Raw genomic sequence first — 26628 nt, 5'->3', positions numbered from 1 at the left:
CGTATGTCTTCTGACCTGCTTCACCAAACTATTTATTTATGCTCCTGTCAGATATGCTTCCTGAACCATCCTACTCTGCTCAAGGAACAAGATGTTTGGGGGGGGGAGGGTAAAAGGAAACTTTCACCACCCTCATAAAAATAGGCCTCACCTCTTGCATACTAGGAATGGCCCATATTCAAATATATCATTGCTAGGACTGCCTCTCCCTGTTGCATTGTATATTATACTACAATGCATTAAAAGGTGCCAAACAATGCATTGCATTCAACTGGCTCTTACTCATACTAGACCCACCAAAATCAATGGCCAATATTAAAATTAATAAAAATAATTGCACCCCACCTATCTGACTGGGTTGCCGCAGCCAGATAAAGGCAGGTTCATTAAATTCAATGGATATAGCTTTGTGTAGAACTTAGTTCAATGCCACACCATAACTTTTGCAACCAATTGATATAAAACTCAATTCTGAACAGGGCTTTACAGACCTGTGTGTTCAGCTGCTTTGCAAGCACAGAGCCTCTGGCAAAATTTGGGATCCGGGGAATTGGGACAACCCAAAGCCCAGTACTTAACACACACACAAAATCAATCAAGTTTTGCATCCTGCTTTGAAGAAAAGAAGCTAGAAGATAACTTGCGTCTTAAACATTTCTGTGCATTGTCCCTCATAAACATTTCCCTACGATACAACTTTCTTGCCCCCCTCCTGGTGAGCGATATGCAGGCCGAAGTGCTCTTCGCTGAGTGACAGCCTTGGGATCTGTGGCAACCTGTTTTCCCACCTTGCAAACAGCTTCTGAAGGACAGTGGAGGGGAGTTGCACACGACTCGCGACGCTCGGGGGATAAAAATGGCGCATTTCTGAGCTGGGCCCTCAAAAAGCAATGCGCAGCAAAAAGCAAACAGAGAAGCATGCCCCTTCCCTGTTTGAGGCAAAGCAGAACAAAGCATAATATGCAATCCACACAGAGAATCTACTCTGGTCTTTTCTCCCTTGCTCTTTTAGTTGAGTGTAGCCTCAGGAACGCTGCCTCATCTCCTGGCCAGGTGAAGACCTTTCTGTTCACCCAGGTCTTTTAAATAACTTATGTCGTCTGAGCTTCTCAGTTTCCAACGCTTGGGCTCTGAACTTTGCAGAGGTGCAACGACTTTTGCCCTGGTTGGATTTTACGGAGCTTTGAGCAGCATGTCCTATTTCGAATTTAAACTGTTGCTTTTCGTTTTTATCACAAGCGGCCCGAGACCTTTACGTTCCAAAGCAGCACACAAATGGATCAAATAGGTAAGAAAAGTGGCCATTTCACAGTATCACAGAGGACTGAGGCTCAAAGTACCTACCAACACATATGATTAATATACCTGAAAATCAGAACAAAGCTTTTGCATAGTGTCCTAATTTTTTTACTCGCGGGCTTGGAGAAAAACTTGACGGGTGGCAGAGGGTTGAAGGTAAAGAACGGCTGGGCAAATCACCGCACAACCACAGCATACTTTCAAAGCGCATGGACTCCCTTCAAGGATCATGGGAAATGTATTTTTGGTTTTTATGGAAGCCGCCCAGAGTGGCTGGGGAGGCCCAGCCAGATGGGTGGGGTATAAATAAATTATTATTCTTATTATTATTATTATTATTATTATTATTATTATTATTATTAGGTGCTGGGAATTGTAGCTCTGTGAGGGCTCGGCTGCAGCTCCCAGAATTGCTTGCAGCAGAAGCTATGAGCTTTAGATATACAGTCAGGATGTGACCAGAGGCTGTGGTTCTATGTAGATTTTCTGGAAGGTGGGTCCCAACTGAACAGAGTTACCGTATTTTTCCGGGTATAAGACTAGGTTTTTTAACCAAAAACGTAGATTTAAAATTGGGGCTCGTCTTATACACGGGGAGTGCTGAGGGGTGTTTTCTTAATTTGGAGTCCGCAAAAATAGGGGGCGTCTTATACATGGGGGCGTCTTATAAACTGAAAAATACGGTACTTCTGAGTAAGCTTGCCTAGAATTAGGCCACAGGGGTCATTTCCAGAGGATGGTCCAAGCCCTAGCGTTCCTGCCCCTTCCCCATTTTGCACAATATTTTTTTATTATATTATACTTGGCTTACAGAGCATCGAGACCCCAGATTCCCACCGTATTCATTTGCTCAGAGGTCTAAATTTGCAGTCAAGAGAGATATCTGCATATTCATATTCGGGTGATGGGTGTGTGTGTGTGTGTCCCCCCCACACACAGACACACCCCAACACGCACCTAGCTGTGCTCCTGTCAGGCTGCAAGTGCCATTAACAGGCTTCTTGCTGCTTCCACGGTTGGTAGACACTAAAGCAGCGTCCCTTGTAATGCTCTGGAACAGAACTCAAAGCACTTTTCAGAAGTTTGTGAGCTCAAACAACCCATCCTTCTCCTGCCCGATGGCTTGGAACACAGCCTAGCTTTTCCTTAAAGGCTCTGCAACATAATTAAATATGTTGAAGTCGCGCCGTTCTCTAAAGAGAGACTCCCGTATTTCTTACTATGGGGTCGCCAAACAGTCCACAGGCTAGATTTTCACTGTAAATCAATGTTTAGCCAGTAAAAGCACTCAACTCAGGGTGAGGAAGTGTTGTTTGTGTTTTTAATTGGACTTATTACTTTCTGTACTTAATACGTTTCTTCAATATATGGTTGTGTTACATGCCCCTTAAATATAACTTGCTTTTCTTATTAATTAAACTGCTCCACCATTCTTCATCGGAAGATCACAGGGCGGTTTACAATATAAAAACACAAGAAGGCGTGCCGCAAAAACAAACTAATCACATTAGGATTCTCCTAACCACAGTTTGGCGGGTTTGGAATGCGCCGCTGCATGAGTATGCAAGAATTTGAAATAGGTTTGCAACAGTTTAGAGGTTAACACTAACGACTGTTTCTCTAATCCAGATATCCCAGCAATGCAAATTTCGTTTTCTTGTGAAGTAGGTTATTATTAATAATACAGTATGTGTGCACATTCACGTAATCTTCTGATCTTTTTTTACTACTGTTCATTCCATAAGCACCTTTGGGCTGATTAAATAATCTTTTTTTGGAGGAGGAGGAGAAGAAGAGGAAGAAAAGAAGAGTGACTAGACTAAACAAGAATGGATATAAGCATACAACACTGTACACTCCTGACTCTCTAAACCATGGTTGGAAAATTACCCAAGCCGAGCCATCAAAATAAACCCTGTTTTCCTATTTAAAGGAATAAATCAGGGGCAGATGATAGATAGATGATTGATAGATATAGATGATAGTGAGTATTGTGCGAATGTGTATCACTTAGATTTGATGTAGCACGGGCACATACTTCCTATACCAGGGCAAAACACCATCCTGCCCAATAAGTATCACTAACTTCTAGAAAGTTCTGGACACTTGGTGTTCAAATAAATAACCTTGAACAAACATTGTGGTGTCACCTTGCATATACATAGGTAGGCAAAGAAAATTCCTCAATTCCACAAGTTCTCAAGGAATTACAAATTCAACTGTTTAGAGATGGGGAACCTGTAGCTTTGGTGCCACGTGGAGGGCACCAACACCCATCATCCTTGACCATTGGGCCACGCTGTCTGGGCCTGATGGGAAGTGGAGCCCAACAACATCCGGAAGGACACAGGATCCCTACCCCTCAGGAAGCACCAAAGGAATTGGTTTGGAAGTATGGAGATGGGGTTGCAAAATGACCAGACATATATATTGTTTAATTGCAAACAGATATGATTTAATTGCCATAGTAGTCAATTGGCATGTGTGCTTGCTGGGGGAAAAAATACTTAAGAGCTAAAAACTTGCCAGTAGTCTTACCCCAGGGTAAGGTGGCACCAGGAGAACCTGAGAGGAGCTCTGCAGCCATGATCTCCTTTTCAGGATCCCTCATGCACGCAAGAAGCCATGGCGTGGCTTAGCATTACATGTGAACTGGGTCTTAGAAACACGCAAATCATGGGCAGAAGAAGCATCCAACTCTTCGAATTGTAAGGGCCATTGGCATGCTAGAAACAATTTGAAATATGCTCAAGCTCACCACGGCCAGAGTATGACCCAAGGTTTTGTTTTGTTCCCCTAGGACATGACAGGTTGAGCGATCTTCATGCCTGAGCAAGCAGAAGATCACATAACCGCAACCGCGTTACTGCAAGTGAAGGGATCAAGGTAGGCAAGAGAAGGGATCAAGAGAAGGGGTCAAGAGAAGGGATCAAGAGAAGGTAGGGTCCCTTCCTCCAGAGCTGGAGAAGTCTGCTCCAAAACCATAAGCCTCAACTCACGAGTAATAAAAGCAAAATAGAAGAAAATAAATGCTTAGCTATTTATATCATGCTTTCCTGTTGAGTTCTCATCGCATTCCATACACATTATCCCCACAGGCAGGACAACACTAACCACGTAATACAAAGGGAAGGAGTGAGTGAGTAGTCAGTCACCAAGTTCACTGCCTGTCTAAAACTGAAAGAGGGAATTTCTGGTTGTTACCTCTTCCTCTTTGCACACAAAGTGAATCTACCACCAAGTTTGGAGTTAGAACCTGAATGTAATTGAAGAGCCAATCATTAGCTCTTGTTATGCATGAGAACCAACGTCGGGAGGAATCCATATAGTGCTACAGCCGCACGTTGTTTTAATTGTTGTTGTTGTTGTTATAGTTGTACCCTTCCCATCTGACCGGGTTGTCCCAGCCACTCTGGGTGGCTGTTCTGGGGGTTGCACTAGCAGAAGTCTTTCCATGAGCTACTGCTAGTGGGAGTTACTCGCTGAATCCTGCCCACATACCATAACTTCATGTTTACAAAAGAGGCCGCTGAACTTTCTAACATCTGGCAGTTACAGGGAAGACCGGCTACATTCAACTACAAGGACTGAGCAGTTATGTTTTGGCCACGCATCTTGTGCTATCTGCTCTCCAGCCGAGATGTGCCTGAAAGCAGCCTTCCAGAATCGGATGTCCTCCAGATGTTTGGAGCTACAATTCCCATCATCGCTGCCCACTGGCCAGGCTCTCGGAGAGCAATGGAAGATCCAATCCAGCAACATCTGGATAACACCAAGTTGGGGAAGTTTAGGTAGCGCTCGAGGATTGGCCGTGCACATTTGCTGCCTGGCTGTCCGCCTCGGTCAACAAACAGAATTTTTATTTCTAGGCTCTCCCAGCTGTCGGACGCAAAGCAGTTTTCATATTAGGGTTTTATACCAAAGGAAAGTATGAGGAAACAGTGTGATGTTGTTGTTCATGTTGCTGTATTTATTAAATCTGTGTGCCACTCTGTACCCGCAGGCCTCAGGATGGTTCACAAGATAAAATCACAACATGAAAACGTAAAATATATAATAAAAATAAAAACAACAACAGACCAAACGGTGTGTTGAACTGGTTGGAGCTTGGTGCATTCTGCATGTTGTTAAAATACAAATCCTATCAGCCCCAGCCAGAAAGATCAATGGGAAGGGGTGATGGGAGTTATAGTCAAAACCATATTTAGGGCTGGGATAAGAATGATGGACCTGGGGGACCCACTTCAAACCCCCACTTTTGCATAAAGCTCCCTGGGTGACCTTGATTCAATTACCGTACTGGCCTGAATATAAGCCTCACCTTTTTCCCAAATTCCGACTGTGAAAAGTTCGTGTGCGGCTTATATTCACAACCTTATGGTATGCAGCCAGGAGCATGGGGCAAACAGCGCCAGGAGAGCGGCAAATAATAATAATAGTAATAATAATAATATTTATTATTTATACCCCGCCCATCTGGCTGGGCTTTCCCAGCCACTCTGGGCGGCTTCCAAAAGCTTCCCTAAACAGGGCTGCCTTCAGATGTCTTCTAAAAGTCTGGTAGCTGTTTTTCCCTTTGACATCTGCTGGGAGAGCGTTCCACAGGACGGGCGCCACTACCGAGAAGGCCCTCTGCCTGGTTCCCTGTAACTTGGCTTCTCGCAGTGAGGAAACCACCAGAAGGCCCTCGGCGCTGGACCTGAGTGTCTGGACCTCAATGTAGAACGATGGCCCGCCCCATGCATAGTCCCCCATCCCTCCCCCAAGGCTGGGAAGGGAGAGAGCGAGGAAGGGGAAAGGCTGCCGGCAACACAGTGTGGCTCCCCACCCCCAGTATGCAGCCAGGAGCAGTGAGGAACGGAACGGCTTATATTCGGGTATTTTTTATTTATTTTTTCTTCCTCCCCCCTCCAATTTTAAAAGTGTGGCTTATATTCGGGTGCGGCTTATATTTGAGCCAATACGGTACTCGGTCTTTGCCTGTTTTTGTTTTGTTTTAAATAAAGCCAGACAGCGCCCGCGGAGTATCGAACTGCCGTTAAGCAATTAGCGATTCTGCAAATGTAGAGTCGAAGTAACCGCTAGGCTATGCTGGCCCGGTCTTTGCCTGGGATGTTGGTACAGTGGTACCTCAAGTTACATACGCTTCAGGTTACATACGCTTCAGGTTACAGACTCCGCTAACCCAGAAATAGTGCTTCAGGTTAAGAACTTTGCTTCAGGATGAGAACAGAAATCGTGCTCTGGCGGCGCGGCAGCAGCGGGAGGCCCCATTAGCTAAAGTGGTGCTTCAGGTTAAAAACAGTTTCAGGTTAAGAACGGACCTTCAGAACGAATTAAGTACCTAACCTGAAGTACCACTGTATCCTGAGTTTCTTGAGGGTGGGGAGGAAAGTGAGAAATTAAAAAAGTAAAAAACCACAAGGGAACCCACGGTAACATGCTGAAAGCAACATTAGCACCCGCCGTCAAAGCAGCTGCAGAAGGAACTACAGAAAGTCTAACTCAGAGAAAACCAACATGGCGGCCTCCAAATGCTGTTGGACTACAACTCCCACCGGCCAACAAGGCCAATGGCTAGGGGCGATGGGAGTTGTAGTCCAACATCTGGAAGGTGCCATGTTGCCTACCCCTGGCCGAATGTGCAGCTCCAGAAACACAACCATCAAGTTTTAGCATTGCAGCTCCAGCTACCTGCAGTAAAATGCCAAAACTGGAACTACGTATGTTGCGAGCCACAAAAAAAAGAGGTTGCTCATAACATTCCTACAGCAAAGGGTATCTGCACATAAAGAATCAAGATTAAGCTCTCACTTGCCAACCAATTTCTCCTGCAAGCCAACTCAGTTGGAGAAAGGGACTATTACCGCATTGCCATCAACTGGCAAACATGCATCTTCCAAGGTAACCGGCAGTTTCACTCTCCCCTTTCCCCATCCCCCTCACAGAAGCTGGAGGGTTTTCTCCAGACTGATTTTACACGTGTACATTTTTATTTAGAAAGGAGCAGGAAGGTATGGCCCGCACCTTACTGCTAGACATCTATCATAGCCAAGTTCGCTCAGCTGCAAAATGGAGGAGGAAAATCACAACAGATTAAATGCAAAATGTCAAGCCGCAGAGCTGTGGGGTATTCTTTTGCAAGCACGACTTCCTGGAAAGATTTGCAGTTTGAACAAAAGTTCATCAAAGAGCATTTAGGGAGCAGATGCCGACTGCTCGCTTTCTACAATAACCTCTCAAGCTTTACCAAAATAACAAAAAGAAAAAGAAAGTGGGGGAGGGGGGGGAAGAACACTGTTTGGATAATCACTGGGTTTAATTAGAGTAAAAATAAAAATTGCTTAAGCAGATGAACAGTCGAGCTAAGTTTCCCCACTCAACAGATGGCGTAACTCAGGAGGTTCTTAAACTCAGGTCCCCAGCTGTTGCTGGACTACAGCACCCATCATCCCTGACCACTGGTTCTGTGAGCCCTAACGCACATTCGCCATCTATTGACAGGTCAAAAATTATGAAACCAATAGCATGATATGGACTTCAAACCAGCTTTGGACAATATATCAATTTATCGCCCAGGCCTGATGGGAACTACAGTCCAACAGCCCTGGGCAGCAACTCCACCCAGGTTGGCCATCATCTCTCCTCAATAGGAAGGTCTACAGAAGCTTCTTCTTTAAGCTGTAGAAAAGCTTGTCCTCTGATCTCGATACCCCCTCAAGCTGTGCATCTGCATGACAGCAGCAGTTCACCAGCCGTTTCCATAAGAACAGCCCTGTAGCTTCAAAGACCTATCTAGTCCAGTATCCTCTTGCACCACAGCCGCCAGATCTATCTGGGGCAACAGGAACTCAAATCTGCAAGCTGGGCACTCAACCAGAGGCCAAAGCTGTAATCCTGGACTAAATTTAACAGCACAAGATATGGAGAATGACTGGACAGTGATAGCTACCTTGCATATTTCACATCTTATTAACGTTTCTTGCTTCCATAACCAATCTCCCCCAAAGGCTTCTGCAATACATTTCAATGCTACCTGCACATATTTCTCATGAACTCGGCAGGATAAACTACTACACCATCCCTATTTGGAAACTTACTCTCAAAATCATTCAGGGAGCAAGGAATGCATGGACCTAGAAATAATGAGAGGTGAAATGTAGGTTGTAGGTTTCTACTTTTCCCCCCTTTTCTTTGCATGCCTCCAACTTCCATCTTTCAACATTAAAAAAAAAAATCACATTCTGTGTGAAACAGTCCAAAAGATTGTACGCGTTTACCCCCCCAAATACATTTCTGTATGCTTTTCAACGCTTTTTTTCTGTAAAATCCGCATTTTTTTGCATATCACTTGAACCAAAACCCCTGCAAAAATCAGAGAAATGCATAATCCAATGTATAGCCCTGATCCAATCTTCATATAACTCAAGGACAGAGAATTATGCCAGCATGCTTTAAAATATGGGCCGAATGAATTTCTCCTCCAGCCTTGGAAATTTACGCTGCTTCTCTTTTATTTGCATGCTGTCAATCACCTCCTCGTCTGCACTAATTTTTCATCTCCCGATCTTTTCGCCAGCAATGGCTAAATCCCACCGTGCCTTAATCAGAATACATGGGTCGGACGGATGCTTCTCTCTAGTATGAAATATTTTTTTAGCCGCTTCGTTTTCCAGGCTGAGTTGGACTTAAATAGATTTTTCACTGAATTCACCTCAATCCGTTCCTTAGATGCTATCGACACAGCACTAGCCTCCACCAAGGTGCTCTGAAGAAGTTGCTGACTCTTCCAATGCCACGCAATATTTAGCAAAAAAGGCTGCTACTGGAAACCGGAAACCCTACTGGGATAATGCTTCTATGTACTTCCAAGTCGCTCGTGGAATGCACTTCATGTCATTCACGCTTTCATAACCTTTACGCAAGACTTCTGTAGAACACACTACAGGTGGCTTCCCTTAAAGAACGGCAGCGATGTCAAACAGAACAATTTCCAGTGCTTCATTTCAATGGTAGAAACTAAATATATATAAGCTAGGCACCAAACGGCTCCTTAAACCAGGGCTTAGTTGCCAAAACAAAAATGCCTAGTTGCCATTTTTGGACCAGGTGGTTTGAAAGTCGCATTTTTCAACTCGACGTTTTGATCCCTGAAATTCGTTCTGACTGCGCAGATAAAATATAAAGGATAGAATTCTATAGGATATGTTGCTAGTGTGTGGAAATAGTCAAGATCCGAGGATTCCCCAGGTAGTGGAGACGTCAGGCTCCATCTTGGCGCCTGGGCATCTTCACTTGGTCGCAAGTGGCTCTTAGCTCCTTGCGCCTAGCGAATTTTGAACGCTGCTTTATTTTTCGGCGGAAAAGAAAAACGTTAAGTTCATTTGCAATAATGAATGGACACCAACTGCAAATAAGCGTTGGGCAAGTTTTGCAGTTTCAATGTTTTCAGCTTTGCCGAAAGTCAAAATAAAATAAGTATCCTAAGTTCGATAACACGAAGGCCTCAGAAACTTTTCCAATACCATTTTTGAAGGTTTCTGATACTTATCACCCTGATTTGCACAGGAAAACGTTCCAATTCAAAAACAAAATTCCAGAAAACCCATACCACCTAAGAATGTTTCCCCAGGAGCCAGGCACGTTTTGTGACCACGTGGAGATCTCTCGTTGCCAGATTGGCAACTGACATCTCCATCTGACTGGCTCCTCCAGCTTTCTTAAGCAGGTAAGCAGAAGAGCATTTATATCCCACCTTTTTCTCCAAGGAGTACATGGTAGAACCCCTCCTCAGTTAACCCCTACAATGACCCTGTGACATAGGTTAAGAGGCTGTGATTGACTCCAAGGTCACCCAGTGACTGTGGAGATCTGAACCCCGACATCTCCCAGGTCAGACACTCTCACCATTATACCACACTGGCTCCCTAGAGCACCTCTGTATGGAGGAAGAAAATGTCAGAGAAGGATCTGAAATATTTTCCCTGGTCTGAATTCTTTTATTCTGAGTTGTTTTATTTGATGCTTAAATGTGTTGTAAACCGCTTTGAGATTTCCCCCCCTTAAAATATAAAGGTGTATAGAAATGATGATGATGATGATGATGGTGATAATAATAATAATAATAATAATAATAATAATAATAATAATAATTGCAAAAAAGGTGCCTAAACGTTCCGTTGTGGCAACTGCAACCTAGGTTTAAGGTGCCATTTGGCGATTGCCTTCTATATCTGATTTTATAACACTGGCACCTTAGAATTAATGCTTTAGCTGCTGCAGAATAAAGTAAACAACCTCTCCTCCCCCCCAACCCCCCCCCCACACACAGGTGAGTGAGGTAGGGAGGGGGATGAATGAACACCAGATAAACATGAACCAAGACAATTCAAGGGGCTGCTAGGAGCAGCACCATTTCATGGGTTTGAGCATACAGTGGTGCCCCGCAAGACGAATGCCTCACAAGACGAAAAACTCGCTAGACGAAAGGGTTTTTTGTTTTTTGAGCTGCTTCGCAAGACGAATTTCCCTATGGGCTTGCTTCGCAAGACGAAAACGTCTTGCAAGTTTGTTTCCTTTTTCTTAACACCGTTAATACAGTTGCGACTTAGACTTCGAGGAGCAACTCATAGAACGCGGTGTGGTAGCCTTTTTTGACGTTTTTGGTGATTTTTGAAGCTTTTCCAAAACTTTTCCGACACCGTGCTTCGCAAGACGAAAAATTCGCTAGACGAAAAAACTCACGGAACGAATTAATTCCATCTTGCGAGGCACCACTGTACTACACCGACCCTGGCCTGACTGCACCGGTTGCCAATTAGTTTCCGTGCCCAATTCAAAGTGCTGGTTTTGACTTGTGAAACCTTAAACGGCTCAGGACCGCAATACCTCAAGGACCGCCTCTCCCCATATGAACCAACCCGGGCTCTGTGTTCACCATCTAAGGCTCTTCTTCGTGTGTCTCCTCCTTGAGAGGTCCGGAGGGTGGCAACACGAGAATTGGGCCTTCTCTGCAGTGGCTCCGTCTGTGGAATGCTCTCCCCAGGGAGACTCGCCTGGTGCCTTCATTGTATATTTTTAGGCACCAGGCGAAAACATTCCTGTTCAACCAGGCCTTTGGCTGATTGAGATTCTACAGCTTTTTAAATGTGCCTGTGGGAAAGAGAGGTTATTGCTTTGCTGCTTTGATTTACTTATTTACTTCTTTTTCTCCTGTATTTTATTCTGTGAACCGCCCTGAAGCCTTATGATGAAGGACAGTATATACATCTAACAAATAAACAATAAGTAGGCGTCCGCGAAATCGGAGTGTTGGTCTCCAGGATCTCATACAGCATTGCAAACAATCAAGACGCTCACCTTGGACCGTGTGTGGCAGAGCCGCTTAGGGACAGGAAAAGTCCTGGCGGCAGTATCCATGCCGCCTGCCTTCTGGGCACAACAGAACTTGCTGACACTTTTTGACTAATAAGGCCTTAAACTGCCAAATGCCCAAGACGTCAGACGTATTTATTGTACTTGTACCCAGCTTTTCTGACAATTAAAAAAGGGGGGGAAATCTGTATCCCAAAGTGCCTCACACCAATTAAAACTGAATACACGATGTTTCTGGTGAGCACCACGTAAATGAAAACAAGACGTGCCTTGCCCTCAGGCCTGCAAAATAGAAATCAAGACAAAGGGAGGAAAGGGAGGAAGAAAAAAACTCCTCTTGTGCTTTTATGATCTCTCAGAGCAACAAAGCACCCTCTTGGAACATTCCATCCATGCGCCATTTCTGAGAGCAAGGGCAGACCGGGAGACTGGGGCGCCTCGCTGCTCTGTGGGGGCCCTTCGTCTGGAGAACGATGGCTAGGACATCTTTTGGACAGGCTGCCAAGACCTTTTGGAGCAAGCTGGCTTTCAGAGGCCAGAGTAGAACTTCAAGAGGATAGACCCACACCAGGGGTCTGCAACCTTCAAGACAAAAAGAGCCACTTGGACCTGTTTCCGAAGGGAAAAAACCTGGGAGTCGCAAAACCATTACTACATTTAAAACAAATATAACACTGCATATATTGTTTCTTACCTTAATGTCCGATCTGACAGCGGGTGGGAAGGTGACGTCGGGACAGTGTGTGACTAACGCACGCACCGCCCCCATGCAACGTCACAGCCAGTACAGCGCCCGCCACAGTGGGGAGTGTCGGGGCGCACGATGCGCCTCCTCCCCTCGCTAGTATCCGCCCCGGAGCCGCAGCAAAGGTGTAAAAGAGCCACATGTGGCTCCGGAGCCGCGGGTTGCAGACCCCTGACCCACACCATGCCCAATATAGGCCACCCAAAACGACTGTGAACACAGGCCGTGACTCCCCAGGGCTCCAGGAAGGGGTTTTTCCCAGCCCTCCATGGAGATGCTGAGGACTGAACCTGGGACCTTCCGCATGAAGATGAAGATGAAGATTCTGGTTCCGCACGCAGCTCTGAGAACTCGGATGGGAAACAAGCAGCGCTCAGAATTCGCCAGGTGCATTTTACACCTGGCTATCGGCCACTTGCAACCAAGTGATGACGCTCAGGCACCAAGATGCCTGGGGATCCTTGGATCTTGAATGTTTTCTCACACTAGCAACACGTCCTGTAGAATTCTACACATTAAATTTTATCAGCACAATCAGAACAGATTTCAGGAACCCAAAAGTCGGTATCAAAAATACGACTTCCAAGCCGCCTGGCCCAAAAAGGGCAATTAGGGATTCCATTTTGGCGACTGTAACCCTGGTTCAAAGAGCCATTTGGTGCTTAGCTTGTATATCCGGATTTCTAGCACTGCCTACAAGACCCCAATGAACTTTATGATTATAGATTATGATTACAGAGTGAAAGACAGTCCCTAAACATCCATTCAAAGCTAGATGCAGTGATAACCCCTAAAAAATAATAATGAAGCATTGAGAATCACCGAACCATCCTTAAAAAGAACTGGACTCACATTATCCTCAGTACATCATCAATGCCTCACAGTGACAGAAGGGGTGAGGTGGCCGCCAACTTCCAGAAAGTTCTGGAAGGAACAGAGGGAACGAACGAAACCTTTCTCACAACAGCAGATGCTGTTAATATGAACCGTCATTTGAAGTTCAGAGCAGGGGGATGATGGGTGTTAGGAAAGTGAGTACAGTGGTGCCTCGCAAGACGAAAAGAATCCATTCTGTGATTCTCTTCGTCTAGCGGTTTTTTTCGTCTTGTGAAGCAAGCCCATTGAAGGATTAGCAGATTAGCGCTATTAGCGGCTTTTAGAGGCTTTTAGCAGCTTATCTGCTGATCGGATCAGCTGATAAGCGGCTTAGCGCTATTAGCGGCTTTTAGCTGCTTATCTGCTGATCGGATCAGCTGATAAGCGGCTTAACGCTATTAGCGCTATTAGCGGCTTTTAGCGGCTTATCTGCTGATCGGATCAGCTGATAAGCGACTTAGCGGCTTAGAAAAAGGGGGGAAAGGGGGGAAAAACCAGCAGGAACTCGCAAGACATTGTCGTCTTGCGAAGCAAGCCCATAGGAGATTCATTTTGCGAAGCACCTCCAAAACGGAAAACTCTTTCATCTAGCGAGTTTTCCGTCTTGCGAGGCATTCGTCTTGCGGGGCACCACTTTAGTGAGGTGGTTTGTTTTCCCTCAAACTCACATAAGTGGTCTTCAGGTACCATTTACCCAGAGCAGATCCAAAGAAGTTAGTGGATTTAACTTAGTCGTGTTCATGAACTGCAAACGGGTCTACGCTCATTAAAACTTAGCCAAACAGTACGCCTAACAATTATGTTGGCTTATTGGACTTATTAACACTGTTCCTCCTTTAAGTGTATTCCTCCCGGTTTGAATGCCCGCTAAAATAATCAGGCCTCCTGGTCATTCATCAACCTATAAATTTAATGCCAGGCCCTAGGAATTTGAAATATTTATTCAGCGCTATAAATAGATGACACTGAAGAACGTGACACTGGTCAACACAAAACTGATACTGGTGCCGAGGAATTTGAGGTGACACAGACTAATTAGACCTAGAATCCAACACCACCACAAACGAGTCGCAAGCCAGCATTACAACAAAACAAATCTCTCGAGTCCAAGATTTGTACAATCAGAGAGACATACCATATTTTGAAAGAAAAATGGGCAGACAAATTTCTCCAATTTGGATTTAAAGCCATCTAAACTAGCAGCCATCTCCACACTCTGTGGCAGGTATTCCAAGCATGAATCTCACATAATCCAAGCGTTGGAAGGTCACGCAACACAACACAACATCCTGCCAATGCAGGAATTCACAGACCACAGCATCCCCGATAGCTGACTGCCCAGCCTCTGTTTAGAAACCCCAGAAGAAAGATTAAAGTCCACGACTTAGCAAGGCAATCTGTTCTACTGTAGAACGAGGACCGCCAGGGAATTTCCCTAACATTTAAGTAAAAACAAACCGCCTTGTTCAACACCAAGTTCTGCTGAAACAGCAAAATGCTCTGTACCCTTCTCGACAGGAAAGGACCACAGCTCAGCGACGGAGGGAATGCTTTATTTTCAGAAGTTCCCGCGTTCGATTCCTGGCATCTCCAGTTAAGAGGATCAGAGAGCAGGTGATGTGAAAGGCAGCTCTCCCAGAGATTCGGGAGAGCGGCTGCCAATCAAAATAGAGAAACTGCCAGGCTAGATGGACAAATGGTCTGCTAAGAGCGAAATCAACATCAAAGCAGTGCTTTACCGCACATCCAAATCTTCAGTCAACACACCGAGGAGCAGAAATATTCAGGAGGAATACCAGGTGCTGAAGTACAACAAAGCCGCAGAGCAGGGGGCATAAATATGGGCAAAGATGGTTGCACCCTGCCACTCTCAAGTTTCTGAAAGACTCTAATCTGCACACAGTTATGTAGTCAAATTGTAAGGATGCCCTTACATCACAGGAACATTAAAAAAATTCCACAAGTGTTCCTCAATCATTACATGAAACCCGCTTCACACATGACCCTAAACAGGTATCACTGGGTTTTCTATTTTCTTCTTTTACAGGGAAGAGATGTTCCATGCAGAAAAACTGTCACAACTACCTTCTATACGCAACTCAAAACTTTGCTGAGTCTTCCTTAACTTGGTGCCCTCCATACATTTTGGACTACAACACCCATCAGCCCAGTCCGGTCAGTGATGGCTGATGGGAATTGTAGTCCAAAATAGCGGGAAGAATTGGGGGAAGCTGACCTATGCCTTTGTATTCTTCTGCAGCAGCCGACATCTAGCAAAGACATGATTGCTCTGGAAGTTTTGTAATTTATTGCTCACTTGGCATTGAAATGTTCATGATGTTTATCTCCATTACTGGTTTTTGGGGTTTTTTTTGTTTTTGCTGTGTTATATCACATTTATTTATTGTAAGGTCGGCAACAGATGTAAGCCACTTTGAATTTATTTTTGGTGGTGGTGTTTTTTTTAAAAAAAAAAAGTAGGATATAAATGTTTTACATAAATAAGATGTGGCACTTTCAGAAGAGGAGGTAAAAGTTAAAGACTAATTCTTCCACCTGCTTCACGAGAACCATTTACGGCCACTACATACTAAGTTTATTCACATTCAGACAATTAAAATATGTATTTCAGTATTAGGTAACATTTATGAATCATCTTTCTGCAAGCAGACAAATGATGTGCAATATTTGTTTTCAATTGTAAATCCAATTACATTTTTTCTTAATCCAACAAATACTCAGGTGCTGCAACATTGGAAAGCCGTGTTTTTAGACCAACACTTAACTGGAGCAAGAAGATGAAAGAGAAGGGGTGTGGCAGGCGTTCTTGGAGAAGCTGTCCTATAGCTGTGGTGCCACAACTGAGAAGACCACGCTCAGAGCACCACAAAAAGCACATTAGCCAAAAATAGGGTTTCAAGAGGAAAACACAGTTGACTCCAGCACCTAAGAGGAAGCCAAACAGATAAGCAAGTAAATGGGTAGTTGGCTTGTGTACTAACTGGAGCTTCTAATCCATTTTATAGGTGCTACAGGGAAAGAGTCTGCACATACAGAGACTAGCTGGTCCATGGAGATTATATTATACACTGATCTCAAGAGCTCGTTGAGAAGCATGTTATTATAACACTCCTGCTGTGCACAAAATATCCATTCTCTACATTTGATATAGAGCAGCTGTACTCTTGTTTTACATCCTTAGACTCAAAAGCTGGTTTGGAGATTGCCAACAAGTTCACCTGGACAGTTACGTCCCTTTAAAAAATTCCCCACCATGTGTGACTGTGCTCCTGAGCATTCCAGCAACAAGAATTGGAGGAGTTGGAAGGGATCACAAGGGACATTTATTCCAACCAGCCCCATGCAATGCAGGAATCTTTTGCCCAGTGCAGGGTTCAAACCCACGACCCTGAGATGAAGAGTCGCATGCTCTACAGACTGAGCTATCCAGCCTGCTATTCCTAAACAACTTAGTAAAAATGCTTAGTGCTTTGGTTTTTTTAAGCATTTTGAGTGTTCATATACGTATCTCACAGGAATCCTCTAGCCCTGGACACTAAGGACACCTTGTTATAAATAAACACCCCCAGTAGGGGATGTGGAGTAAAGACAAGACAGTTGCATATTCCTGCGTTGCAGGAGGCTTCCAACTCTGCAATTCCACGATTCTGTAAATCTAATAAAGTGGACCTAGACCTCACCACGTTTATGCAGAACGTCCACCGGCTTAAAATGACTTTTTAAAAATGTAAAGGACCCCTGGCAGTTAAGTCCAGTCGCAAACGACTCTGGGGTTGCGGCACTCATCTTGCTTTACTGGCCAAGGGAGCCGACGTTTGTCCGCACAGTTTTTCTGGGTCATGTGGCCAGCATGACTAAGCCGCTTCTGGCGAAACCAGAGCAGCACACGGAAACGCCATTTACCTTCCCGCCGGAGTGGTACCTATTTATCTACTTGCACTCTGACGTGCTTTTGAACTGCTAGGTGGGCAGGAGCAGGGACTGAGCAACAGCTCACCCCGTTGCGGGGATTTGAACCGCCGACCTTCCAATCGGCAAGCCCTAGGCTCTGTGGTTTAGACCACAGCACCACCCGTGTTACTTCCATGTAAAAAGCAAGACAGGCTAGCATTCTACATAAGACTATTTACAACAGCTGGCACAGCATCATGGCTGACTCATGTGAGTGACAAGGTCCAGAGTTCAAGTCTCACCCTAAGACATACTTCACACAACCCCACTTACACCATGGAGACTGAACTACAGCATCATGCTACCTTTGCTTATCAGCTTCTCCCTGCAGCATATTCCAGATGTTGGAGCAAAATTTCACAGCCTTGTGCCAAATGAAGTCATTCTGTGTGCTTAATTTTTACTTGCTCAAACAAGCACGTGCGTGAACACAAACACACAACAGTTCTGAACTTTTAAGCAATACTTATGAGTCGGCCATACATGCCCCACCGGCTACCACCTGAGGTAGCTGAAGAAATAACTACAAAGTCAGAATCAAAGTTTTACAATGCTTTTTGCACTTACAGTTTTACAGCAACGCCTTAGAACTTCAAAGCAACTACACAAGGCATTCATCATTACCGCCACATAGAGGAATCCACGGCCTTGTAAAACAGTTGGCCTCTTGAGAAGTTGCCCTAAAACTCTGGGATGAGTAGCAAATGCACCCAACTGCTCCAGAATCCCCATATGTTTCCTCCACGTAATTTAAGGCACCCACTTCCCAAACAAACATTTCGTGTTAGGCCTCAAGGTACCTCTCTGAACCGAAGACGCCACCTAAAGCCCAAACACGTCCCACTAATATTTCCCTTACTCCTATACCTACACATTCAGAAGGGAAGAATACTAAACACTTTCCAGGTGTTCTTCATAATCATCTGGGAGCCTACCCAAGATGCAAAATCACATGCGTGCCTTCAGTTTTTACAGCGTTAACCTTGCACTTCTATAACTAACGTAAGTTACTAGGAAGGGGAAAGAGCCCACATAGCTCAGGATTCTTGGGCAAACAATGAGCAATACCTGAAAATGAATATTATTGGGGGGGGCAGTGGCAGACTAAATGGATGGGGAGGAGGAAATATGCACCACATTTAGTTATTACAGCATTTTATCCAAATCATAAATCGTATTCCAACGTTTTATTCTTCCCAGAGAAGCTTTGTTGTTATTTTAACTGTTGTGAACTGCCTTCTGTTGAAAGGCAGCCTGTAAATATTGTAAGTAAGCAAGATGGGAGCGTGGTCATTCTCATCAAACATGGAGGTAGACAGCTCCATGCATGGAGGTTCTACTTAGTATCATGGCCATCAGGCCGTTTCAAAGAATTGCTGCAATTTTAAAAAAATTGCTATTCAAAGCCCTTGTCTCTTTACGTCCTAAGTTTTGTTGAAATCGTTCCCTGGGGAATGTACGATCCCATGCCTCTGGGGAGGATGAGTGTATTCACCAATTATTGGGGGGAGGGGTCAACTGGGTGGGAACAAGTCACTCCATCAGCCCCACCCATAATATATTCAAAACACGCTTTCTGGACGCATAGGATCACCCTGCAGTAGTCTTCTTCTGCTTCCGCAAATAGAACACCCCACTGGTAAAATAAACTTCGGTCATGGCCAAATTCATTACTTCAGAGCCCTTCCTTTTTTAAAAAAGGAAAAATAAGGTGATCCTAAATATGGTTTCACTGGAAGAAAATGAACTGAATGTTATGTTCCCCCAAATACACTTTTAAATTCAAGTAACAGTACGACCCAATTATAAAGTGTGCGAACAGTAATATCTAAGTTGCCAATGGCCTCATTCGCATGCCACAGTATGCCACAAACCATAGTTTACAGAGCACAAGCAAGTCACACACTCTTTAGTCCAGGAGTGTTGGGAGAGAGAGAAACAAGCCAAGATTCCTAAGTTGGCATTACATCTGAAACAAGAGTTAGGATTTGGTTTGGTTTAACTGGTAAGGCAGCAGCAAACCTTTGTTTGTTTGCAGCAAAACAAACCACACTTCCTGGTCTGGATGCAGCACTAAACCACGGATTGAGGTTGGTTTCCTCCCAGTGTAAGCAGGGAGGATCAGAGTGGCACTTGTGGGTGGTAAACCATGGCTCACGCGATGCGCAAACGTCACCAAAATGTCCAGGTCAAATCAAATCCGTCGTTTCGTAACTATATACACAAATAGCATCCCAGATACTTGTCAGCATTCAGGAATGACATGCCCCTTGTTTACAACCACATGCGTTCCGACAAAATTTTCCAAGTTTCTTAGCGGACTACGCTGTCAACATCTATTTACTTATTTGTTCTGTTTATGGAGACATCCCATTAAACTCTCTAGGCGTCATACAAATAAAAGAGAATGCAAACATAAAACGATAAACCCGTACTACTATAAAAACCACAATATGCTTAAGAATGAATAATCTTCAAACGGTTTTTTATTCAAATGAGTAGTGCCGCCAACAAATCGGCAACCTGTCCAACGTTTACCCAGAATCCACCGCTCAGTTAACGCAAAATTCACGCCAACAGCCCCACGGATATCTCCAAGAACGCACACTCGCCTCTGTTTACACACGTCTGGCCTAAAATGCACACTCCTGTGCATGTTTACTCAGAAGTAAGGCCTACAAAGTTCCATGGGGTTTACTCCCTAGTGAGATGTGGGTCGCAGTCAAACCCAGCAGGAAGCCTCACACGGGCACAGCGTCAAGGTTATAAAAATTCTACCAATATTGCCAATAAGGCCCTGACATGTGGCCTAGCTTGAAAACGCAAATTTAAGTTTGAAAACTGAACTTTTTCTTAAACTTTGGTTGGTGCAGGTCTCCAAACTGCAAGGAGACACTAGAAATCACCAGAAATCATAAAATTTAGAGTTACAGTACCCTCAAATATTCACTGCAACAGACCACAGGCGCAAGCGGGGGGGGGGGAGTAATTCAGCCCCCTTTTCTTCCTGCTCCCTCCCCTCCCCCAAAATTGCTAGAAAATGAGAATTGTGTGGTGCCTTATATAAATCAGCTATAACTTCCTTTACACAAGAAGGGTGGAAAAAATTGAGGAAGTAAAAACACGTGCGAGAGAGTCAGCAAGCCCAGTAGGCAAAACTCAGGGACACTGTGCAAAATAAAAAAGTTCTCCACACCAATCTACTGACCAAAACTTCTTTGAGTTTCCTTAAACTTTTATACACGTGTTTGTGTGTGTGTGTGTGTCTCGCTGGCTTTATTTCTGTATTTTGCCCTAACCCAACCTCCAAAGTCATTTGACAAGCCACGCTGCCCAACATTTATCTGATACGTTCCTCCCCATGGCTGTGGAATAATAATAATAAACATGGATATTTTGTCTTTGCTGACAGAAGGCGAAACCACACCCTGATAATAAGTAGCCTTGGAAACACATATCTCTCCCCCCCCCCCGTTTTTTTAAGCTGGGCAAAGGAAAGAAAATAAAAGATGTAAAAGGAGGAGAGAAGAAACACCAGCTTCACACGCCTTCTTCCAGTTTCCTGAGGCAGCTATTTTGCACGTGGACCTCCAAAAAAACAACTGGTGAAAAATACCGAATGCACAAATCGGGGGGGGGGGGCCTTTGGACACATTAAAGCAGATGCACCCATGTGCTTTGTCCAGTAAATAAAATAAAATACGAATGCAACGGATCTCCCCAGAACTTAAAACCCAGGAATCTGTCCACAACAACTTTGGAGGAGTTTTAAAAGACACCTCCTCCCCTCCCCCAGTTTCCAAAGCAGGTGAAGCAGAGAACAGAACCCTCCTTAATCTAATCGCCCCCAATAGGAATAAATGCAAAAAGCAAAAGGCAGAACCTGTTTTGTGTTTTTCATCTCTTGCAAAGCCGCTCCAGAGCAAAGCGCCAGGCAAGGCCCTCTTTTCACACCAGTCCCTTCCCCCGCTTTCAGCCTGGCTTCAGCTACAAGCCCAGCTTCCCTTCCCCCAACCTCTCCTTTTGCAAACAGGCATTTCAGGCGCAAAAACCTTTCCAAAGAAAACTTTCACCTCCCTCCCAGACCCGGCCCGCTTTCCAGCAAACCCAAATCCCCACTGACCTTCTTTGCGTTTTATTTTAATAATAATAATAATAAACATAAACCACACTTCCGATCTTTATATTATACAAAAGGCGTGCGTCTTCCTCCAGCAGCAAAAGAAATGCACGGAAATCATCAACCCTTCTCCTTTGCAAAAAAAAAAGGGGGGAAATCGGTCTAAAAATAGGCTATAAAACCAGCTTGCTTCATAATGGCTGCTGGCTTGCATTTATTTGTGTGCAAATCCCTTCCTGGTTCTTTTTTATTTTATTTTTCCTTTTCCTGCGCCCCCACCCCCACCCAACCCAACCTTGTGCTTTCAAAACGCGGAGAATCAACACTTTGCGCCCCCAGCCATGGGGGGGGGAGAGAGAGAGATGGGAGGGGGAAAAAGAAATTTAAAGTTAAAAGACCCAGGTTTCCCAGTGGGGTTGGGGGGGGGGAGGGAAGCGAGAGGGCCAAGTTGAAAAATGCATGTTACACTCCTGCCCATCCCCCACACTCCCTCCTCCAACTCTCTACAAACACAGGCGCCCTTCCCCCTACCCCACCCCCCAGCCTCTGGTCTCAACACGCCCCCCCCTTTCAAATCCTTCTCTCCAAGCCCCCAACCCCCACCCGGGAATAATAAGGCTTTTGCATTTACTTTATGCGAGGCTTTCCTTCCACCAGCCAACCAAACCAACCCCCCCCCTCCCACGGCGCACCGCCCCAGATATTCTGCTTTTGCAAAGGGTACATTTAAAGCAGCAAAGATTAAAACACACGCGCAAAAAAAACACAACAAAACCACTCTCTCCTTACCTTGCAAATTGATGGCTCTCCGTTAAAGCTCGTTCTCACCCCCTCCTTTTGCAATGGAGGCAGAAGAGGGAGAGGAAAAAAAACATAGAGAGAGATGTGGAAATGCAGTTTCCCCCTTGGCTTTTAATACAAATATATATTTAGGTAAGGCATGTAGGAACAAAAAAAAAAAGACGGGTCTGCAGTTGCAGGAGCAGCTCCGGGCGCGCCCCCCCTTCTTCCCCGCCTCCAAAAAAAGAAAAAAATAGAGACCGCAAAAAAGCCACCCAAAAAATGCAATGTGTTCAATTATATCCCGAGCCTCTGTGTGTGTGTGTGTCTGTGTGTATTGGGGGGGTGGGGATTTAAGAAAAGGGGGGGTGGTTGTTGGAGGAGGGGGGGTGGAGAGATTACAGATCACAGTCCCAGGGAAGGAGGAGGAAGGAGGAGGTAATAATACTACTAATATTAATAATAAGCAATCTCTCTCTGTGTGTGTGAGTGTGAGTGTGAGTGTGATTTAGATGGAAGAGGAATTGAGGCAGAATGTTAAAGCTGTTACTAAGGGAAGGAGCCAAAACGGTTCAGAGCAGCCAACGGCTCTCAGACACTCAGCACTGGGGGGGGGGGGAGAGAAAGAGAAATGTGGCCAGCCATACAGAAATGAGCAGGAGAGACACATACACACACACACGCACAGACACACATATATACACAGAGAAGGGGGAAGGGAGCGAGGCGAGGCCTGGCTGTGTTTTCTGTTGCTTTTGCTTCCTGCAAAAAAAACAACAACACACTAACAAACCCGGGGTTTGCATGCATGCATGCAAAAAAAACAACACAAAAACCAGGAGGAAGCAGAGCAAGACAAAGTGAAATGGAATTGCATTTTTTTTCTTTTTTGGGGGGAGCCCTGTGAAAAGGTGGGGGAGGCGCAAAGATGAGAAATAAAATTCATGAGCCTTTGGGGAGGGGAAACACCTGCAAGAGGTGAATGGCAGGGGCCTGGTTTTGGGGGTGTTTCACTGTTTCTGCGAGGTCTGTCAAACACCACCCTAAAAGGCGGGGGAGGGGCGGAATAAGCAGATACGGAGCCCAGCAATTTTTGGGGGGAGGGGGAGGGGGAGTGGAGGAGATCCCCTCACCAAAATATGCCACCATCAGAATACTGGAAAAGAAGAGTTTGCACAGGGGTAGGTTAAATGGGGGCTGCACAGCAGGTAGGGATAAAAGTGAGGAGGGGGGATTTCCCCCCCCCCTTCCAAATGCTCTAGCACCATCCCCAAAGGAGAAGGGAAACCCCTCTAAATGGAAGGAACTATGAAGGGGTTATCTGTCAACTGGAATTAAAAGTTACCTAGCCAGATGGGCGGGGTGTAAATAATAATAAAAACAGTTATTATTTTTATACCAGTGTGGGGAAAACAACCCATTCTGACATGCATTGGTAGAAAAACCAGCATTCTCGAAAACGGAGAAGGCACGGTCCAGAGTGTGCCAGGTTCAAGTCCCAGTTAACTATCAAGGAATTCCCAATGAGTTTTGGGGAGCCAGCATGGTTACAGTGTCGGACTAGCACATGGGTAGGCAAACCCATGGGGTCTGGATCCAGCCCAATCGCCTTCTAAATCCGGCCTGCGGATGGTCCGGGAATCAGCGTGTTTTTACATGAGTAGAATGCGTCCTTTAACAGTCATACCTCATATTATGTTTGCTTCAGGTTGAGCATTTTCAGGTTGCGTCCCGCAGTGACCTGGAAGTACCGGAAAGGGTTACTTCCGGGTTTCACCGCTCGCGCATGCACAGACGCACAAAATGACGTCATGCGCAGAAGCGGCGAACCGCGAACTGCGCAAATGCGGGTTTCGTTCTTTTCAGGTTGCGAACGGACCTCTGGAACGGATCCCGTTCACAACCAGAGGTACCACTGTATTTAAAATGCATCTCTGGGTTATTTGTGGGGCATAGGAATTCGTTCAATTCCACCCCCCAAAAAAAAAAAAAAAATTATAGTCCGGTCCCCCACAAGTACTGAGGGACAGTGGACCGGCCCCCTGCTGAAAAAGTTTGCTGACCTCTGGACTAAGACCAGGGAGGCCTGGGTTCAAATCTCCACTTGGGCACACACAAATTTCTCAGGGTGGGCCAGCCACTGCCTCTCAGCATAGGAACTGTACCTCGCAGGGTTGCGGTGGGGGTTAAGTGAGGATGTGGAGAACCACCTATGCCGCCTTGAGTTCCTTGAAAAGAAAGATGGGGTACAAATGCAACAGAAAGCTAAAAATCTTGGTGCCTTCGGTTTAAATAAGATCAGGAAGAAGGAGGTGGGGGGAACCTTCGCTGATGCCTTGGGGGGGGTCTCTGCCAGCCAGAGTTGACCGTACTGATAACAGCAGGCCTCAATAAGAGTAAAAACTTTCTTAAGTGCTGGAAGGAAAAGCAAGACTCCAGAAACTTTCCCAAGCTTCAACAGAGGCCTAATTCTGGATCTGAATGTTTGCTTGCGTATGCGGGGAAATATGCAGAAAGAGAAAGGCCGGGTGGGGGTGGGGAGTAAAAACAAAAAAACGTGTCCAGAGGATGAAGCATTGTCTCTAAACCCTCCGCTGAAATATACAAATAATCAAAGCAGGAGCGTTCAGAAAGGGGAGACAGCCGGAGTGGAGGAAACAGCGGGTGGGGGATGGGAACTCCCATTACTGTCAGAGGGAGGAGGAGGAGGGAGAGAGAGGGAACCAGGAAATTGCATTAAGCAGATCAAGTCATTATTTGGTGTTCTGCACATTTGAAATGAAATGTGCAAACCAGCCACAGAGCGTGTAGGAGGGCAAGGAAGGATAAAGAACCACGGAGGGTGGGGGGAGGGGGGCAGTTCTAACAGGAAAAACACGCCCCATCTGCGAAATGCGGCTTTGAGAAACAAACCAAGGGCACAGGATTTAGCTGCACAGCTAAATGTGACACAACAGGCAAGGTGGGGGCTCCCTCCTTGCCCACTCCCCACAGGAAACCAAACTGGAGGGGGCACGAAACACATTTTGGGGAAGAGAGCTTTTTCCGTCGTGTTTCGCACGAGCCACTCGGAACTCTGTGGACAATTTTCGAATACACACATGGACTCAGGGAGCGGCATACCCTCCAACATTTCTCTGATGAAAATAGGGACGTCCTATTCCATTATTATTATTATTATTATTATTATTATACCCCACCCATCTGACTGGCTTCCCCCAGCCACTCCGCTGGGCAGCTTCCTGCATTTATGAAAACATAGGTAAAGGTAAAGGTACCCCTGCCCTTACGGGCCAGTCTTGACAGACTCTAGGGTTGTGCGCCCATCTCACTCTATAGGCCGGGGGCCAGCGCTGTCTGGAGACACTTCCAGGTCACGTGGCCAGCGTGACGAAGCTACTCTGGCGAGCCAGAGCCGCACATGGAAACGCTGTTTACCTTCCCGCTAGTAAGCGGTCCCTATTTATCTACTTGCACCTACGTGCTTTCGAACTGCTAGGTTGGCAGGCGCTGGGACCGAGCAACAGGAGCGCACCCCGCTGCGGGGATTCGAACCGCCGACCATACAATCAGCAAGTCCTAGGTGCTGAGATTTTACCCACAGCACCACCCGCATCCCATGCACCACCCGCGTCCCATAACATAATAAAACATTAAACATTAAAAAAAACTTTTACAGGGCTACCTTCAGATGTCTTTTAAAGGTTGTATAGTTTTTTAGCTCCTTGGCTCGGGGGTTGCATAACTTTGATGCAAACATCTATACAGTGGTACCTCGGGTTACAGACGCTTCAGGTTACATACGCTTCAGGTTACAGACTCCGCTAACCCAGAAATATTACCTCAGGTTAAGAACTTTGCTTCAGGATGAGAACAGAAATCACACGGCGGCGGCAGTGGGGGGCCCCATTAGCTAAATTGGTGCTTCAGGTTAAGAACAGTTTCAGGTTAAGAATGGACCTCCAGAACGAATTTCTTAACCCGAGGTACCACTGTAATGTTCCCTTCTGCAAATGTAGACAGAGAACTAAATGCGAGTTCCATCTTCAGCCTGATTAACCCTGAAAGTCAAAGGTCTAGAAACAGGACTCCTGTTGTTGTTGTTTAAACCTAGGAAGGTGCCTTACAGCAAGTCAGGCCGCTGGCACGACTAGCTCAGTATTATGTACACTAGCATTCCCCAACGTGGTGCCCTCCAGATGTGTTGGGGTACAGCTCCCACCATCCTACAGACTTACATTGGCTCTCAGTACATTTCCGAACACAATTCAAAGTGTCGGGGCAGACCTTTAAAGCCCTAAACGGCCTCTTCCCAGTATATCTGTAGGAGCGTCTCCACCCCCATCAGGTCCAGCGCTGAGGGCTTTCTGGCAGTTCCCTCACTGCAAGGAGCCACATTACAGGGAACCAGGCAGAAAGCCTTCTCAGTAGTGGCACCTGCCCTGTGGAACGTCCTCCCATC

The 26628-nt window shown here is 45.5% G+C and overlaps 1 protein-coding gene across 3 annotated transcripts in view; it reads right to left on the bottom strand.

Annotated features, from left to right (window-relative positions):
* TBL1XR1 (TBL1X/Y related 1) overlaps nucleotides 1–22752 on the bottom strand; it is a 185202-nt gene extending 162450 nt beyond the window's left edge. Inside the window, exon 1 of one of the 3 annotated variants that reach the window (XM_082224336.1) lies at nucleotides 22176–22752. The gene's annotated coding sequence lies outside the window, so the exon portion shown is untranslated. Of the gene's footprint in view, nucleotides 1–21149; nucleotides 21268–22175 lie in introns of those variants that run through there. The other 2 variants (XM_082224333.1, XM_082224334.1) reach the window with 2 other exon arrangements.
* Nucleotides 22753–26628: the final 3876 nt, after the last annotated feature.

This window comes from Podarcis vaucheri, assembly GCF_965113315.1.
Source record: "Podarcis vaucheri genome assembly, chromosome: 5".
In the NCBI taxonomy this organism is placed as follows: domain Eukaryota; kingdom Metazoa; phylum Chordata; class Lepidosauria; order Squamata; family Lacertidae; genus Podarcis; species Podarcis vaucheri.
This window is presented reverse-complemented; position numbering and strand designations above follow the sequence as displayed.